Source organism: Alligator sinensis, unplaced genomic scaffold (assembly GCF_000455745.1).
Source record: "Alligator sinensis unplaced genomic scaffold, ASM45574v1 scaffold678_1, whole genome shotgun sequence".
NCBI lineage: Eukaryota > Metazoa > Chordata > Crocodylia > Alligatoridae > Alligator > Alligator sinensis.
This window is the reverse complement of record NW_005842006.1, coordinates 305,827-311,803: the sequence shown is the minus strand read 5'-3', so window position 1 is coordinate 311,803 and position 5,977 is coordinate 305,827.

Below are 5,977 nucleotides of genomic sequence, written 5' to 3'. Positions count from 1 at the left end.
AGTGCAGTCCGCCCCGCGCCGGCCCCAAGCACTCGGGTTCCGGCCGCCGCGCGGGAGAGGAGAGGAGAGAGCAGCGCAGCGCAGCGCACAGCACAGCACAGCACAGCAGCGCCAAGCGGCGCCCGGGCCCTGGGGCAACAGAGTTGCTTTCAAGCGAGGGTTGAATCTTCCAGGGTTTAGAAATCAACCCCCACGAGACCGACCACTGAGAGTCACCCGGGAGATAAATGCTCAGGCATTCATGGAAATAAGTAGTGAATGTTGCATTTGATTTAGATAGTAGGCCGCTGGATTTTTAACATGCATTTGCCTTCATTAATGTCATTACCTCATAAACCTCCCTGAGCAGATTCACAGAGAGTTGGCAACCCTACTTCAACCCTTATCTAGATGCTGCCCCAAACACCACGCCCGAGTGACGCACAGGCAGCTGGGTGGCCATTCCTCCAGTTTTGTATAGGACAGTCTGTTTTTCTGGCCCTCTATTGATATGAAACCGGATGCCTTTATTTTCTCTATTTTTCACTACTTAGCACCACCCCCAGCCCACCACTGACACCACCGTGGCCACCTGTGAGAGCTCCCTGCTCGGCCTGCTCCCAACACTGCCACAGCTGCTTGCAGGAGCTCCCCACGCACCGCCAACACGTCCCCACTGCCAACACCACCTATGGGAGCTCACCGTGCCCTCAGCCTTGGGAGGCACGCAAGGTTCATGGTGGGGGGGACTGGGGGGGGTTCATGGTGATGGGGGGGCGGGTTGTCCTCTGCTCTTGAGGTGCCTCGATGGCCATCCTATCCTTACCAGGGTGGATCCTGTCACATAGAACATGACAGGAAAGCTTCTTTGGGGAGATGTGATATCTTTTATTGGTTGGAAAAAAGTTCTTTTGATGCTTTCAGGCACAAGCATCTTTCTTCACTCAGGCATAGGGAGTCCCTGCTGTCCTGAGACCTGCAAGGAATGAAAGAAACTAAAAGTGTGCCAGGATGCCAGTGAGAATGTAAATAGGTGGAAATTAAGGAAACAATGGGAAGTCAGGGGAAAATAATGCCACAAGTAAATAAGGGAGACTCTACTCAAGGTAGAAAAGAGGCAGTCTGTGAAATAGCTGGAAATTAGGAAGACAAAGGGTAGAAAAGGAGGGGAGGGGAGGAAAAGGGAAAAAGAAAAGTGTAAATGGTAAGGTCTGGAGGTATCTGGTGAATCAGATGTCGGACAGGCTGTTAATGTGTGTCCGTGACTTTTTGTATCCAGTAGGTTTGTGAAGTGAAGTGAAGTTTGTTCATGACACACATTTTTCTCCAGTTAAAAGAGACTAGAAACTTTCTTAACAGGCTTGGGACCTAAGCACTGTATTATTCAGTTCAAGATCAAAGTAAAAGCAAACATAACTTTATCAGCATGTGCCTGAATTTGCTAGATTATACATTAAGTTTAAAAGACAGCAGACACTAGGCCAAAAACAAAGATCCAGATAGTCAAGACAGATTGTTTCATTAGTCTGGAAGTTATTATAGTTAGACGTACATAGCATGCAGACTTGTAACAAAATCTAGTTTTCTTGAGTGTCTTGAGAGTGCTTCCAGTACTTCACCATCAGTCCTGAGTTAATATTAATATATCTCAATTAAGGTTTTTAGGTAGAGCTAAAAAACAGTTTGCAGGGCAATGAGATAGAAGAGAGACTTTATCTGGAGCAAAATTCAGAAGAAAGGATACTTTGGATAGCAGAACATCAAGACCATTAAAAAGGAGAGTGGGTCCTTAACACCTATGGAATGAAGCGACATTAGCAGGAATCAGATCATAGTGAGCCATGAAGTCAATTGACTCAGTGCTGCCTGAACAGAAATGCCATTGCCCCTCCTAAGCAGTTGGCTTTAAAGTTTGGGTAGAGCAGAAATCAAAGGGGAGAAAATACAAATGTACCTCCCCTTAATCCACCCTTGATTCTTACCAACAGCAAGGCCCAATGCATGAGCAAACCCATGTCCCAAATGCATCAGAAGTTGCAAGACATCACATAGTAGAGAATTACAATAACTAACTGTAAAGGGGGAATTTCTTCCTACCCTCTCTTTGTGGTGGCCTTTGTTGCTAAGATCTTGGCCTTGAAACCTTGTGGGAGTAAGTCCTGACTTTTTATCAGTGTCAAATTTGTTGCTCTTGAAACGTCATGGGCTCAGTTTTATGTCAGACCCTACAACAGGGCCTGCCTCTGAAGCATTCTGTGCATCCTATATCCCTTAGCAGACATGGTCAATGCCTTAAAGAGCTTGCAAATTAATTTTAGACAAAATCCCAGTGACTTTTGCCATTGCTGTGTCCTGTCTAACCCTCACTGCCGGCTGACTGCAGCAGTTCTCTGCCAGGGTGGCCTCCAGCACCCAGGGGGAAAGGCAGGAATAAGACAAATTTGTGGGCAACCACCTGATTACCAAGTCCAGCTCAGGCAGCTGGTTCCTCCACCAGGTAGCTTTACTCCTCCCCTAATTTTGGGGACTGAGGTAGAGAGAAGTCAGTGTTAGTAGTGCAGGGATCCCAGCCCGCAGAAGAGAGCAGCAGCAATTCCCAGAGAAGGTAGGTTGGGGGTGAGGAGAGTGGGAGGGAGGGAGAAATTCCTGGCAACAAGATTGACAGCTGTCCCTGGAGATCAAGAGTGGAGAAAAGGAGGGAGAGATGCGGGGTGTTTGAGAGAGAAGTTTATGAGGATAAGACTATAAGAAGAGAAATGGAAATTGGGCTTTGAGGGGTAAGTCCTGTGACCCCAGGAGAGCTAGACTTCCCAATAGCTGAGGGTGAAGGGAAGGAGGAAGAGACCTGGGCAAGAGCTGTGTCCTGTGGGAAGTAAACTCCTGCTTGCATTTCATTTTTCCAGGAAGAGTCCCCACAGCTGTAGGGGGACCTCACCTTTAATGTTCTCCTTGGTGCCTCTCCATTTTCTTTACCAGGCTACCTCCTGAAGCATGGGAGTGGGAGAAGCAGGACAGGAATGACAGGTGTGAGATGATGAAGACAGGCTACCACATATACAAGGTGAGCAACAGTGCTTTTTTGTTGTTTGTATATAAAATAAATGTCAGGAGGCCTTGAGCTACCCCCCTGGACCTGCCACTGATTCATCTTGTGGGACAGTAAAATGTGGACAGTAATATTTACATCAAAATTATGGGACTTCATTGGCAAAAAAAATCACTGAGGCTAAGAATTTAACAGGATTTAAAGAAGGTTGGGCATTTTTGTGATGAAAAAATCCAGTTACATCAGTTAGGTTTAAAAAAAAGTGTTTGGAGGAGTTATAAGCCCTCTTGCTTCAGGTCGCAAGCTAAGTGATGGGACTCTGGACAGGTTATCCCAGAAATGTCCACTGCAGGGTTTTCTTACAGCTGCTACTAAAGCATCTGCTAGTCCAACATGGCAGTTTCTACAGCATAGGGGTATTGTAAGCATTCATGAATTACTCACTGTGCAGTCCTTTGAACATTTACACCAACACTTAAATGCTAAATGTATATTTTAATTGCAAGTTTTGAACTTGGAGGCAGAGGAGACTTGGTGTTATGACGACAGGAGGGGTGTTCTGTGTGTAATGTGCGACAGGCCCTGCCTGGCTTACCTTGGCACCGCAGCCCAGGTGGCCAGGCCATGAACAGAGCAGCCAAGGGGAAGGCAGGACATGTGCGGATGCCAGGAATGAAGCTGGACGTACTCCCCACCCCCGGAAGCAACCCAACGCTTCCCCTGCTGGCCAGTGAGCCTGGGGAAGTGGAGCATGCATGCTTCAGCCAGGAGGTAACTGGGGAAAACCCAGGTGCAGCTCCCACAGCCAGGTGCGAGCTGGTTATACTCTCTGGGACTGGATGACCCCAACAGACCCAGAGGAGCCCATCAGCCCACAGAGGATTGAGGCCCAGAGGCAACACCAAGCCTCTCAGTCCCACTTATGGACAGCCTAACACTCTGACAAACTCACTCACCGTCACAGTGGAGGGACCACATGGGGAATTAAAGGCGAGGTGGGGATGGGAAAGTGCAACCCAGTGGGCACCCAAAAAGGGTGAGCCCTGGAGGGATGGCCCATGAACCTCATGCACCCCCACAGTGCGGCCATGCTTCTGAATGACGCCAACAGGGGACAGCCATGACATTCAGCCCTGAAAGGCCTGGCAAGGAATGCCCTGGGGCCCTGGTACATGTGGCCAACTGGCCAATTGGGAAGGATGAGGAGGGGAAAGGCCAAGTAGCCTGAAGGGGATGAAAAGTCCAGGGGGTGGCCCTCAACCCTCTGCACTCAAGATTGAGCAGCTCAGTGTGGGGGCAGTGGTTCCCTGCCCAATGCTCAGATCGAGCTCCTTTAAGATAAATTCTTCTTGTGTTGCCATGTTTTGGGGAAAGGAACAGAACTGTGGCATGGCACCTTTTCTTTGTCAAGCCATCACATGAAAAACAGAACCTGCAATGACATCAAGGCAGTGCCAGGAACTACCATAACACCAGAGTAGAAAGGGGTAGGAGCATAGTGGAGGAGGGGCCTCACAGACAACGCACCAAGAAAGGAGTTCTGGAGCCCATACAGGAACCACTGAGCACTACCTCCAGAGGTGTCAAGAACAACAAATCATGGTGGGCGAATAGGTTCAAGTGCAGATCCCTGAAGTGGCAAGTCATGGGCCTTTCACAAATGGATATAGTATGAAATAAATTGAGGCGCTATAGGAGAAATAGGGCCTTAAGTCAGGTAATGTACACCCCATACCACAGCAGCATTCCCTACAGTAAGCATGTTTTCTAAAATGATGCCCACTGTAGTTTTTTATATGAAGAGAAAAATGCTTCTACTCTCTTCTTCCACAGATTACTCCAGTCTAATTTTTCCCTTTACTAGTTACTTTCCCTTATTCATGGTTTTTTCTATCTATAACATCTTCATAATTACAGCCTGTAGTGATGTGGGGAATCTGCCTTAGGGACAGCTGTGTACTCTGTTTAATATCATAGATTCACTGTGTGGACGCTGCCAGAAGTAATGTTTTGTCGCACAATCGGCAACTGAAAGTGCTCTACAACTGTACACTGACAGAAGTGGACAGCTGCAGAGTGCTCCAAAGTAGAGTGCCTTCATTAACTTCTATTAGTGTGCTCTGGGTGCAGGGCTGGGCTGAAGCAGCTCCAATCCACCTGCGTCCTCCACTCCAGCACAGGCTGGGCAAATGCCAGAACAGACCTCCCTCCCCTGCTTTCTCCCTCTTCCATCCTGAGACAGCGCCAGAGCTGGGAGAGGTGGGAGAGAGCTAGGGGAAGAGGCTACAGACACACAGCCTTTCTTGCTGTGTTGGCTCCAAAGTGTAGCTTCATCATCCACCCTCTCAATCCAACAGCAACCTCCTGCTGGGTCAGGAGGGTTGGTCTAACTCATGGCACTTTCTTTGAAAGTGCCATGAGTAAAGAGTGTCAAACTTGAAACTATTTTTGAATGTGGGGTCTTCTGCCCTTCCTGTTGGACAGAAATTCCATGGGGTCATTAAACCTCTATGGGCCTCTTTTCATGTGGAAATCTTCTCAGACAAAGAACTGGCTACTGTCCAGTGCAAAACATTTTTTTTTAAGCCTGAACTTTAGGGGAGAAGTTGCTAAGCTGGAGATCACCTGATCTTTACCTCTGATTTATCACCTGATAAAGAGAACTGGAGTTTGATTTTTAAAAAGGGGGATTTCTCACTAGCTGTTTTAAAGATTAAAAAGGCATGACTGCACAGATCAGAGAGTGGGATTCTACCTTTTTCTATATTGCAGTGTTCTGCCAGCAAAGCCATATTATTTAGGGGTGTGAAATGATTGCACCCTGGAGCCACCTCTGTTGTTCAAGGAAACTGGTGTAATGCTTTAACAGCAGGAAAAAATCCTGCTGCTGCCAGAATTGTGCCCACATCAGGGGACTTGCATACCACAGTATAGCAGCCCCTGTAGCCTATT